This window comes from Tupaia chinensis, unplaced genomic scaffold, assembly GCF_000334495.1.
Source record: "Tupaia chinensis unplaced genomic scaffold, TupChi_1.0 Scaffold143247_2, whole genome shotgun sequence".
Lineage (NCBI taxonomy): Eukaryota > Metazoa > Chordata > Mammalia > Scandentia > Tupaiidae > Tupaia > Tupaia belangeri.
The window spans coordinates 287,030-300,128 of record NW_006203092.1 but is presented as its reverse complement, the minus strand read 5'-3'; the positions used below and the strand labels follow the sequence as shown (position 1 = coordinate 300,128).

At 41.6% G+C, this 13,099-nt stretch overlaps 1 protein-coding gene across 1 annotated transcript in view; it reads right to left on the bottom strand.

Annotated features, from left to right (window-relative positions):
• The window catches only part of FREM1 (FRAS1 related extracellular matrix 1), a 182,673-nt gene extending 170,402 nt beyond the window's left edge, over window positions 1-12,271 (bottom strand). The window contains exon 1 of the mRNA XM_006163834.1: window positions 11,679-12,271. The gene's annotated coding sequence lies outside the window, so the exon portion shown is untranslated. The remainder of the gene's footprint in view (window positions 1-11,678) is intronic.
• Between the last annotated feature and the right edge of the window lie 828 nt (window positions 12,272-13,099).

Sequence of the window (13,099 nt, the reverse complement as noted above, 5' to 3'; positions counted from 1 at the left end):
TGTGTTCCTATAACCCCAGCTACTCAGAAGGGTGAGGCTGGAGGACCATGAGCTCTAAGTGGTTTGGGCAACACAGTGAGATCCTGTCTGAAAAAAAAAAAAAAAAGAGGCAGATATAGTGGTGCATGCCTTTAAAAAAATATAAAAGTTGTTAGTTGAGCCATCCTTTGCCATGCCTCATGATGAATTGAGTCTCTTGTGACACTAAGACAGAACTAGAAAATTTCTTAGAGATCAGTGCAGGGCCATCACCAATTTAAAAATAGAAGAAGAAAAAGGAGGAGGAAAAGAAAGAAGAGGAGGAGGAGGAGAAAAGAAAAGAAGAGAAAAGAGAAGAAAAAATAAGTAGGAAAGAAGAAAAGACAGCAAACCATGTAAGTTCCTGTTCTTCACACTTTCTCGTGTTAGGACTGAGTATGATTTTGCTCATGCAGTAGCTTGAGAGCTCTGTTCTGTCTAGGTATTTGCAGAGCCCCAGCTACTCAAGTTCTATAGGAATGCCATCTTGCTGATCAGATCTTACTGGCCCCCAGGACACCCCCCCCCACGACCCCGTGTTGAGGCCCCACATGTGAATGCACCCCATGATGGGGTTAATTCTGCTGCTCCTGCCCGCCTCCCTGATCCAGTTGTAGCTAACTGCACTTCAGGCCACTGAGTAAAGGGAAACTTGATCTGCTTCCTTCGGCAGAGTTCATGGTAGGCTGTGGATATCAGCGGGAGGATGAGTGTTCTCAGGCAATGAAATTGAAAATGCTTCAATTACTGGTTCAGAAACAAAATCTCCATAAACATCACAGACTGCAAATAAACTATCTAAATGCCTGATTAGATGCTTTATTGTTGAATAAATATGTGCAGGAGGGAACGGCAACATATATGAGCTACATTATATAAAAATTGCAAACACCAATAAGTCAGAGAAACAATTTAAAAAGGAAAAAAGTATGAAGCAGACCAGTGGTCTTGGCCAAAACACTTCCTCTGAGTTTCCAAGACACAGATAGGCTATATCGGAAATATTGGTTTGCAAACAGTTTGTCTAGAAGTGGGAACATATTTACCATGGGCACCATGTCCAGGTTAGCTGACAAATGCAGTTCAGACTGTGACATCCCTGGGCACCACATAAACTCATAGTGATGGAAGACATTTTTATGGAAAAACACACTAACATCTGTCTCCTTCCTTTAAGGTGTTAGGACTCCTTTACTCATTTTCACTCAGCTGCACTCAGTTCTGTGTACCACATTCAGGCCGCAATTCATGTTTTAATCATACTTCGAGGGCACCAGCCTATTTACACAGACCACAGTGTGAATGGTGCCCCCTGGAGTTGTGCAACAGGGATAGCTGACTTCCATGGCCTGGGAAAAGTACTAGCTACAAAACAAGCTTCACTCACATGGCTTCCGCTGTGCTCTGTTGTGCAGGAGGGAGGTATCCAGTCCCCGTGAGGACTTAGGAGAGACTGTGCTAATAGCAACCATGAGAAACACACCATGACAGAGCTGCCTCTAACCCCACCCCCAAACTAGTGGGATCATCTCTATCTTCATATCACGGTCACCCTAGCACCACTCCCAGAGTTTCTGATTTTATTTGTCTGGGCGGGGCCCAGGCATCTGAATACAAAAATAATCCAGATGATTCTTATGAGCAACTGGGACTGAGAACCGCTGCTGTCAACAGCCACACTTTATTTTCTTTTTCTCTAAATATAAGAAAAGGTAAAAGGCACTTTAGTGTTCAAAGACTGAAATCAGGTTCTTTGGTATGTCTGAAAACACATCTGACTCAGTAAGTCTCTTGGTCAGTGTGGAATGAAGTGGTGGAACTAGGACTGGGATGTTACCTCCAAGATCAACACCAGGAAGAGACTAAAAGCAAGACCTAATGAGGAGGAGATGAGGGAAAGGGGGGAAGAGAGAGAGGTAGGATGGTCTAGACAGAGAGGGTCTGACACTTAGAATAAAGAAATGCAGGGAGCCCCAAGTCTGGAGTTGTAGGGGGAACATTTTATTGACAGCCATGCTGGGATGGCCATTGCTATAAAGCAGTCACATGTGTAAAATAAATATACAAACTCAGTGGTTTCTGGAATTAGCAAAACTGTTATGAAGGAAGCAACATCTCAAATTAATGAAACTAACAAAGCTTAACTAAAATTTCTATTGCATTTTCATTTTTTCTTTTGCTATGAATCTTTAAAGACTGATATTTAGGGGATCACCGAGTAGCGTGGTGGTTAAGGCGCTAGACACTCCCACATGGCCAACCATGGTTCAAGTCCTGGACTTGGCAGCTTGCTTCCTCACTTTCCACCTCTCTCTGTGACTCTCTCTGGTCAAATTAAAAAATTTAATTAATTTAGTTTAACTTAATTAATTTTTAAAAAGACTGATATGTGTATGTGTATAGTGTCTTTAAAGATAATGAGAAATATATGTATTTGATAACAATAAATTTTATTATGATACTAATATTCTCCCATTTTGTTATAGTAGGATATTCAAGATGAGAGAGAAATGAGTATTTGGGTTTAGGCCAGAGGTAATAGAGCTCTTCAAAATCATTACTTACAAAATTATTATCAGATTAGAAGGAGATCTGAAGTTATCTGCTTAATCGTCTGCTACAAAGCAAAAAAAAAAAATCAAATAGTTTGTAAATTAAAATCTCTCACATCATTCAAAGTGTAATTCCCTTAGGTGTTATAAATACGCCAGTCATTTCTTGTCAGTTCTTCAATGAAAAACTGGCTGCTATCCCACATCCCTTAAAACATTCCTTAATGCGTTCCTGGCCCTTGATTTTGTCCACTTGAGCCCATCTCATCATCTCTATCCAGGCTTCTGTTTGGAATAAACAACCTGCCTTTTCTACTTAGTAACAAAAAATGACAATCAACTTTTGAAGGAAAAAATCAATTTCTTTTTTCAAAATAAAAAAATGATTACACAAAGAATAAGGATGAGAATAATGTATAAAATCTCTCATCATCTTTAGCTCACACATTTCTTTGCAGGCTTACTTTCTGAACTTCAGTGTCAGTGGCAAGAATCTATAATATACATAATAATATAACCTGAACTTTCTTAGCCTTGATTTCATCATCTATACAGGATTGTCATGAAGATAGAGTTTGGGGATGCTGTTTTTAATTAATGGAAAAATTCAACTGCCCTCACTCCTAGGCATATGTGCTCCTTACCATGACATCGTCTTGAAGTCTTTGGTCTTAAGGTTTTAATTTCAGATCTCTCTGGTCACAATTTAGCTAACAATTTAGATGTGAAGCCTCTAATCATAGGGCAACCCACAAAAACAAGCCTACTGAGAAACGTGATCTCTGGCCATGTCTCCTTTTGCTCACATGGTTCATAGTTTGCCATTCTTAAGATAGCCAGTCATTAACATAAGGGAAGGGATTCATGAGACCACAAAGTCCTCCTACCGTTGACTCTCACACCCTAGGAATTCCATGCACTACAAGCAACTAACAAAGCCACAGATCAGGAAGTCTCTCTTTATTGGGGGTAAATGAAGACCAGTGCTTCCCAACACAGCAATTCAGCAACAATGAAAGAATGAGGCCACATAGTATCTGTAATGCAGAAAGAGACATATGACACACTGCTCCCTGCTCGTTCTATCAGACAGACCAGTACCACCCAAGTTTTATGGCCAAATGAGAAGGGAAAAAATGGATTCCATCTGGGGTTTTTGAAAGACTATAAAAGTTCAAAGCGAGTCCTTAGTCCTGCCTGAGGAACTCTCTGTCATGCCATTCTGCCGTCAAATTCTTAAGAACAGAGTGTATTAAAACTTAAAAATGTGGACATATTTGGCTAAAGATTTTATTTTATTTTATTTTACTTTAGTAATGTCTTAAGAATTTGGAAGATCACCTAATTAACACCAGGAGGAGGTCTTGACATGGTTTCATGGTAAACAGGCTTTGAACAGGGTGTAAATGTTAAACTCTTTGGGTACTATTTAACCCAGTCCAATGGCCATTCTACCCTTATTCTTCCTCTACTAATAAATGACCCTCTACCCTAAAATGACCTTTTAATCGCCAATCAGTACCTCTAGCAGCAGCTATTTTTTCATTATTCCAGAATTTTTAAGGGTTTAAGATAGTGACTATTTTACAATATGTAAGTTATGATAAGTTATAATATCTTTATGAAAAGCTAGGTGGTTTTATACAGATCTATTTTGTGAAAGTAGGCAGATGTTAGTATCAGAGACCACATTCAGTCAAGAGATCAAAGATATTGAGCCATGACATGTGGCTAGCAGGAGTCTGATTTTCTTAAGATGAAGAAAATATTAAAAGATAATAAAAAGGAAGAGGAGAATAAAAGAGGATAAAAGCAAGAGAAAGATCATTGTGTCTATAATTTGAAATGGATTGTTGTCTTGACTACTCAAGAATAGTGGGTCATTATATCACATTAAATGATAATGAATTCATGTTAAAATGGAAATTTTATAATGACTGAAATATCTTTGTTCCCATCCGTATTGAGATCCTTTTTTAAGAAATGTCTCTTCCAGGGACCAGCAGTTAGCGTAATGGCTATATCACTGGACTCCCATGTAGTCGACCGCGGTTCGCGTCCCAGATCTGGTGACTTTAAACTCACGCCGGGTGCGTGTGCGTGCGTGCCCAAGATCCCGAGAGGAGAATGGAGGAGAAGGGATTGTGGCGTGGCCATCCCCCCTGGGGGGGTGATTTCTCACTTTCTGTCTCTCTGTCTCTCTCTGTCTGGCAAGCACACGTGCCCTATAGCAAAAAAAAAAAAAAAAAAAAGAAAAAAGAAATGTCCCTTTCAGGATGCTCTAAGACCAGATCATCCATTTGGAAAGATTCCCTTTCTACCATTGCAGAAGAATCATATTTAAACCCATCCCAGGGAATTGATCACATCCTATCTGGTAGGTTCCTATGCATCTATATCTTGTGAAAGTAGGAGGACAAAACTGTCTTTTGCAAGAAGTATGCATTCAACATACGTATCAATAAATGAAATCAGCAATTATATCTTTAGCACTCTTGTCACACAAGAACACACACATACACAGGATAACAACCCACACTGGTATCTTTAACACTTCCCATTAAAACTTAGACATTTCTATGATTCTGAGTTAGAGAGACATCATAAGTAGTTTCTTCTTTTAAAAAAGAGAGAGAGAGGTAAGGAGTTTCATTCTGCTTAAAAGAAACAGCTAAAGTTCTACCCAATAGCTCTGCTTTTAGCTCTCTCTGGTTATACATTTTTCTAAAGCCCCAAACAAAGACAAAGAAGACAAGCTTATCCAATTCACAGACAGCACAAATCCAAGAGGGTTAACTGTTGTCACTGAAGACACAGTCAAGATCCACAGCCTTGGTAATCGGAGTCTGGAATGGACAGTAACTTAGCTTTCAACAAGCAAAAATTGTGTAACTACGTTTCCAAAAATCAATTGCATATGTACAGGAAAGAACAGACCTGCTTTGGCAGCAACTTATGAAAAAAGAAGTCTGTCTTCAGATATTTGAAGGCATGACTTTACTCTGTGATTCCAAGGTACAAAACCAGGGAGAATGAATCAAGTCTCAACTTCTTTCAGAAAGAAATTTCCCTCAGCATAATTCAGTAATATCAAAGGCCATTGGTGACAGACATAGGACATAGTTCACTGTTTCAGATAGGAGTGTAAATTGGGTACTTTTTTGGGTTCCTTTTCTTTTTCTTTTTTCAATTGCCAGAGCGCATGTGTGCTTGCCAGAGTGAAACAGAGACATAGAGATAAAGAGAAAGAGAGAAAGCATCCTCCAACGGGATGCGATCACACCACAATTCCTACTCCTCCACTCCTCTATCCTGTCAGGGCATGCACATACATGTGCTTAGTGTGTTTTTCAGGCCACTAGGGTTGGGACTGAAACTGCAGTGGGCCATGTGGAACCCGGCTCCCTTAACTACTAGGCTACCCTTTTTAAACTACGAGACTGTATTTCTCTCCCTGAATATTCCCCTGCCCACCCTAGCCTCTTCTTGTATGTCCTTGTCACTGGCATGCTAGTAAAACTGGACTTTTTCCTTCCTTAACTTCACCCTTCCATCCGCTTCAGCTTCTAAGCTGTTGCGTTTTGTCCAAGTTGTTCTACCTGTCATGAGCACCCCCTTCCTCACTCCTTCCGGCCCTCCATTTGCCTAGATAAATTCTACTCATCCTCCGGTCTCAACCTCCAGACCAGTTTTATCTGCTCATTTCATGTCTTGCAATACGCTTTGCTACACAACGCACATCTACTGGCATGATATCATTTACTAACAGCCATTTTAAGAAGTCTGAATTTCCCCCAGCTCTTTGAAGCTTATGCTCTTTGAAGATAAAAATGACTATTTAGCTCCCCAAGTTCCTCCAGTGCACGTCACTGGGTTTTGAATAGAGAAACTCAATAACTAGCAGTTGTATGACTGATCCCAATGCACATATCAAGACTGGCCCTGCCTAAAAAAAAAAAAGGAGAGAGGGGGCACTGCACATGTCTGAATGGCTATGCTCTCCTATTGATAATAGTTCACAGGCTGACCACGGTGCAACCCCAGACTTTTAATTTCTCAAGCAAGCATTTGGGCACTGCACATGTCTGAATGGCTATGCTCTCCTATTGATAATAGTTCACAGGCTGACCACGGTGCAGACTTTTAATTTCTCAAACAAGCATTTTCCCCTGAGATTGGGCTCCTTGCTACAATGGAGAAAAATTCTGAGAAAGGCAAAATAAGTCATCTCCTTATATATTGGGTTGTTGGAAGAGTCAAGACACATTTTTGCATAGAAAAACATAGAAAAATACGTCATGACTTTTCAGATGGCCCAATATTTATCTGAAACTACTATAAAAATCTCCAATTCTGGAGAATAAGGAAGAAATGAGAACAGAATAATTTTCACATCATCCTTGACCTTTTCATGTTGGTGTGAGCTCAGAATCCATTTCAGACTTCAACTCAATCCAAGAGAAAGAATCAAGAGAGGAGTAGGCTGCTGATCAAAGTCCAAGGAAGTGGTGGGTTGAGGTCTGTCCTGCCCAGGCAGTGAGAGCTGGGCAAAAACTAATTTATTTCCCACTTCTCTTTTCTTTGCCCTTCTAAATGAAGTAGCCTGACATACATTTTCTCCTTTCCAGCTTTCACATCTATCAGCTCTCTTCCAAAGAAGAAATATTTATTGAACATTTGCATCTCATGCAAATGCTACATGTTTTTCACATGTCTTTTAGGCTTTATAAACATCCAATGAGGTAAATATTATATCATATCCTCATTTTGCCCCCAGGAGACTGGTTCAAAACTTGGCCAACATTACAAAGTCAAAGGATATTGCAGCCCAGGGTTAGAACCTGATTGAGGCATAGTCAAAGGCCATTCATTTCTCTACTACATCCACCTCTCTGATTTAACTCCTAGACTCTTGTATCAGTACTGCCTTTTGGTTTAAAACAATGATTCATGCTATGGGATGAAATGGAAACATTCTACCATGTTATAGTCGAGGGGGAAATTGTTTCTAACTTTGTAATGGTTTGGATTTATACTTTTTAAAATGAATTTTCATGCTAAAAGGAAAGGTAAGCCTTGGAATCAAGGTACCATAACATTGCTATAACCTCATGAGACAAAGCTGTTGTTCATTTATTTTAAGACAAGAGAGCAGAAAGTGTTTATAAAGACTATGCAGCTGATAACGCTTGATCAAATCCAAAGACGAGTCCCAGAGAGGTAGAACACCCAATGGAAGGACTAGACCTTCCTTTTTCTTAAAGTGTTTATCTGCCCTCCTGTCTCTAAGAAGCCAGATAGCAAAGTCTTAAGGACAAAGTGGTAGTGAAAAGTGACACAATCTTAGTAGCTTTTGGATGATGCACCAAAGGAATATTTTTGGCACTGTCTTTTAATAACATCAGTCCCGTAAGTAGGCAAGAATAATGGTGAGCCCCAAAACGTGTTTAGTCTTCTATAAAAACATAACAGTGATAAGCAAAGAATATTGGTTAAAAATAGCCTAACTAGGGGACCAGCAGATGGCATATTGGTTACGTCGCTGGACTCCCACGTAGTCAACTGCTTGAATCCCAGACCTGGCAGCTTAAAACTCTCACAGGGCGTATGCACATGAATGCCTACAATCCCAAGAAAAGAATGAAGAAGAAGGGATTATGGCATGGCTATCCCCTATTGGGGGTGATTTCTTGCGTTCTGTCTCTCTGGAGAGCACATGTACCCTATAGCAAAAAACTCTCTCTCAAACAAAAGAAAAGAAAATAGCCTAACTAGACAAGATCACTGTCCTCTATCCTCCAGTCCCCAATTTCTCATCCAACACAACATCTTCAGAGAGCTCGAGGCTACATTTGTCAGAAAAGCATATCAATCACAGCTGTAATTTCTTATCTTGATGGCCAAGTTTTAGAGTCTTGGGAATAGTGCCTCAATGACCACAGTAAAAGAAGCTACATTACAGACAAAATACAGCATAGACAAGATTTCTTTAGGGAACATTTGTTTTCAGGTGTGTGTGTGTGTGTGTGTTTGTGTGTGTGTGTGTGTGTGTGTGTGTGTGTGTTTTCTCCAGCCCCTCAAAGGTCTGTTTGAGTCTCTCACCTGGTGGCACAAATGCTGCTGGGTCACTTGAATGAAGAGGTCAGGTTGCAAGCTGTGCGTGTATAGAAGCTGTCAAGTACTGTTCAGACCACCCAGCTCTCCAAAGAGGTAACCGTAACATCAGATTAAGACAAGATAAGAGGCTGCCCTCCTAGGTAACCTGGCCCAGGGAGACAGCCTTTCCAGAGAGTTACAGAATCCCATTGTGAGAATGGCTTGCATGCTCTGAAAAGGTGGCATTTGTCTAACTCGATAAACCAGTGGTCTTTGTTCTTTGTGAGAGGAAGTGAACTTAAAAGATAGAGTAGAGGGACCAGCAGTTAGCATAATGGCTATGTCGCTGGACTCCCACGTGGTCAACCACTGTTAATGTCCCGAACCCGGTGGCTTAAAACTCACGCCGGGCGCGTGTGCGTGCATGCCCAAGATCCCGAGAGGAGAATGGAGGAGAAGGGATTGCGGCGTGACCATCCCCCCTGGGGAGTGATTTCTCGCTTTCTGTCTCTCTGTGTCTCTCTGTCTGCCTGGCGAGCACAGGCGCCCTATGGCAAAAACCCCTAAAAAAAAAAAAAAAGGAAAACAAAAAGATAGAGTAGAAATATTTTGAAGAAAAGCAGAAATCCAAATCGTTGGGCCTGTACTCAAAACAAATGTTAAAAAGCTCCCATACCCCTTTTCTCCATATAAAAGCCTAAGCCATGGCTGCCAATAGGAGAATGTCAGAGCTAGGAAGGTAACGAAACTCATGTAATTCAGCTTATTTACTGAGGGAGGAATTAAGGCTTCGAGCCATTAAGTGGCTCATCCAAGTTTGTTAACAACTGCTAAGATTTGTAAGACCACAGGGACAAGGAACCAGTCTGTTCTGTTCACATCGGGCATGTGGGAATCCTTAGACACTAGCAGTGAGCCTGGCATGTGGCAGGTACCCCCAAATACTTGGCATGAGGAGACAGAAGAGAGAAAGGGGCTCTGATAACCACATCCTGCTTTACTTTTCCTATAAATCGTAAATGCTGTAAAATGTGGGGATAGAGATAGAAGAGGAGTCCTCACCGTCATATAGTGTCATCTGAGGACCTTACCACGGGGAAGCACTTCCTGTTTCTCCAATCCCTGTGGGTTGGTTCAATCCAAAGTCAGTTTCTAAGAATAAGACTCTTCGTAAATGATTCTCAAAATCTAGTTCAGTCCTTGGGAACCAGCAGTTAGCATAATGGCTATGTCGCTGGATTCCCATGTAGTCGACCGCGGTTTGCGTCCTGGACCCGGTGGCTTAAAACTCACGCCAGGCGCGTGTGCGTGCGTGCCCAAGATCCCGAGAGGAGAATGGAGGAGAAGGGATTGCGGCGTGGCCATCCTCCCGGGGGGGGGGTGATGTCTCGCTTTCTGTCTCTCTGTCTCTCTCTGTCTGGTGAGCGCACACGCCCTATAGCGAAAATCTCTCCCAAAAAAAATCTAGTTCAGTCCTCAGGAGCATCTATCCCCAAGAGACTAGAAAAGAATTAATTAAGAACAGCCCTGAGTTGAAAGTTCCCAAAACAAACATTGGTTAACCATGCTGGGCCAGATGAGGCCACACAGCACACACAGAGAGGCAAGGTAACTTGGTGCCCAGGTTCCTTTGCCCAACTCCTTTTTTCACTTGTGGGAATGGAGAAGTAGAGATGGAAAGTGGAGCAAGAAGAAGTGGCAGGGGAGATGACTTGTGGGAAAGCTGGTTGAGAATCACTGGTTTGTTAGCCAAGCATGCAAAACCTTTTGTTCTCACGTTATATTCAGCATCAGCTCAAACTCTGGTTATTTAGATTTGAGGTTTCACATTAACCAAGCACATATTAAAAATTAATTTGAACTAATCACCAAGGACAATGCAGACTGTGTTTATTTAAATGGGGTTTCACCCACATCAGAATCACCTGGGCAGATTCCTGGCCTCACCTCAGGTTTAACTAACCCATTTTGGGAGTTGGGGCTAGGAACCTGCCTTCTACCAAGCTCCCAGGGTTTTTTTTACATTAAGTTTTGAGAATCCTTTAGGAAGAGGTTGGGAGCATGGTCATAGAGTTAACTTGGAAGGTACTTTTGTCAAGTGTAGGCAGGGGTCTAAGAAGCACTCTTCAAACTTTCCCTCCAGCAGGGAACAGAAGTATCAGTTTTCCAGAACAGAACCCTGAAGAGCATTTGGATTACAGCTCTGGTCTGCAAAGCAGGCCTGAAGAGGTTAATCTTTTCAGCAAGATTCCCAGGCTGTAAACACCAACCAACCCCCAGAAATGCTCTTTTATAAGCTTTGTAATTCACACCATGCAAAAGACTGAGGGCAATAGCTAAACACACACAGAAAACATAAACTAAAATGAAATGCCTTGAAAATTACTTCTGTAGTCCAGATGAAAATTAAAAGAAACTATTTACGATGGCACCAAAGTCTCTGGACCAAATCTCAGCATGAGTTAAAGACAGAGCCTAAAAGTCAATTCAAAACTTCAGAACCATTTCTTAGACTCCCTAAACACGAATCTCTCACCCCCATAAAACAGAAATCATGCTTCTGAAAACATATATCCAAATTTAAGTAAAGTAGAGACATCCAGAAACCATCTCATCTCATCCAGATTTCTATAACTTCCTACCATGAGGGTATTATCTGTTTTGTTAAATTTTGCACCTTTTCCCTTTGCTGTTGCATTTAGTTGAGAAGAAACATGCTAATCTCAGGGGAAAGAAATCACAAAATCTAAAAACAGTTATGTTGTTGGTGAGTACCATCTCAGATGGATTCAGAGAGAGTTAGAAAATTGTACCAGGTAATAAAGAGAATTTGATTTTTGGCATTTGGTCTGTTAGCACGGAGTTAACATGAGAATTACACTTTTGCAAGCCAACTGCAGACTTCTTGCATTGTTTCTTGGCATTAATGACACCACGCAAACAACCTCTGGGGATTCCACTCACAGGACATTCACAGTTGAGATGAGAGGAAGCAATAAAGCAGATACTTACAGGTACTGGTTTTCCTTTCCACGCAAGAAACCCTTGGAACTGGTGGGCAGAAGAGTCACTGACCCTGTAATCTGGTTTACAGGGCTTCGAGAGCAAGGGGGAGGAAGAGGAACCCAGGGGAGGAAGAGAGCTGAAATTCCAGTCTTTCAGGTCAGCTGAGTTTAAGTTTCTTTGTACTGAAAATCCATTATCCCACCCAACAAAAAAATATATACTTGAAGTTCACATTCTCGCGCCAGTCTCTCTGCTGGTCTTCCAGGCTGCTGCTGCGGCTTTGAAAACTTCCCGACTGCCAGCCTCAGGACTCCCCTGAGAAGGGCAGGATAAGGATGCCTTTGACTGTGCAGAGAGCCTGACACCCTGGCGAAGAGCTGCAGCTCACAGTCCCCTCTGCCGGTGGGGTCCACAGGGACAAAACCAAGCTTTTGTTAACAAGGTCGGTTGCTTCTCTTCCTAGTCTCTCCCCAGCCTCCTTTCTCGCTATTAGTTATGTACTAACTGGTCTGCCACTGGCTCAGCTGAAGCAGCCTCTCCCGCTCCGGCTGCAGCTCTCAGGGACACACACACTCACACACAGGGACACACAGACACACGCACACACACTATAGAGACACCATCACCCACACACACACAAACACACACACAGGCACATGCACAGGCAAATGCAGACACACATACATTGACACACCCTCCCACACATGTGCATTCACATATACACACTCACACACACATGGATCACCCATATACATGCCATACAGACTCCAAAAACACACTTTCCCCCTGCACTTCTTGTCTCCAAACAAATTTCTATCCTGAAAGGTTTTTATCCAAATTCAGGAGAGATGACAGCATGCAGAAGGGAGGTAATGGAGATGGCCCCTTTTAACTCTGCTTATGACATTTAAGGGAAAAGATAGGATGAAAATGGATTCCAGGGTACTGTTTCTAAGTACCACTGTAGTTCTTCAGATTACCAAGATTTTCATGTGTGTAGTTTCTTTTATAATCCACAAAAATCCCATTATTCCAATCCATTTGCACACAGTTGCTGAACTCACTGATTCAGATATATCCCAGGCCAAGAACTGCTCACTCGACAAAGATTCAGTTAGCTAAACTCATGGAGATTCAGCGATGGGTGAAAGTCCTGTTCCTTAACAACTCTTTAATAAAATGCTTCCCGGTGTTTCATCCCCACCAGAAAAAAATAAATAACAATAGTGGCAAACCATCTGGACTAACTCTAACTATAAATAGAGAAGTTGAAACTCTTCCCCCTCACTTTGGGGGAACAATAGAGACATGTCTGGCTGTTCTAAACCATAGCTCAAAATATAAGGCACTATAAATCCTCTTCGACCTCTTCTCCTGACAAGGTCCCTACACCTTCCTCATTCTCTCATTGCTCCTTCAGAGAAAGA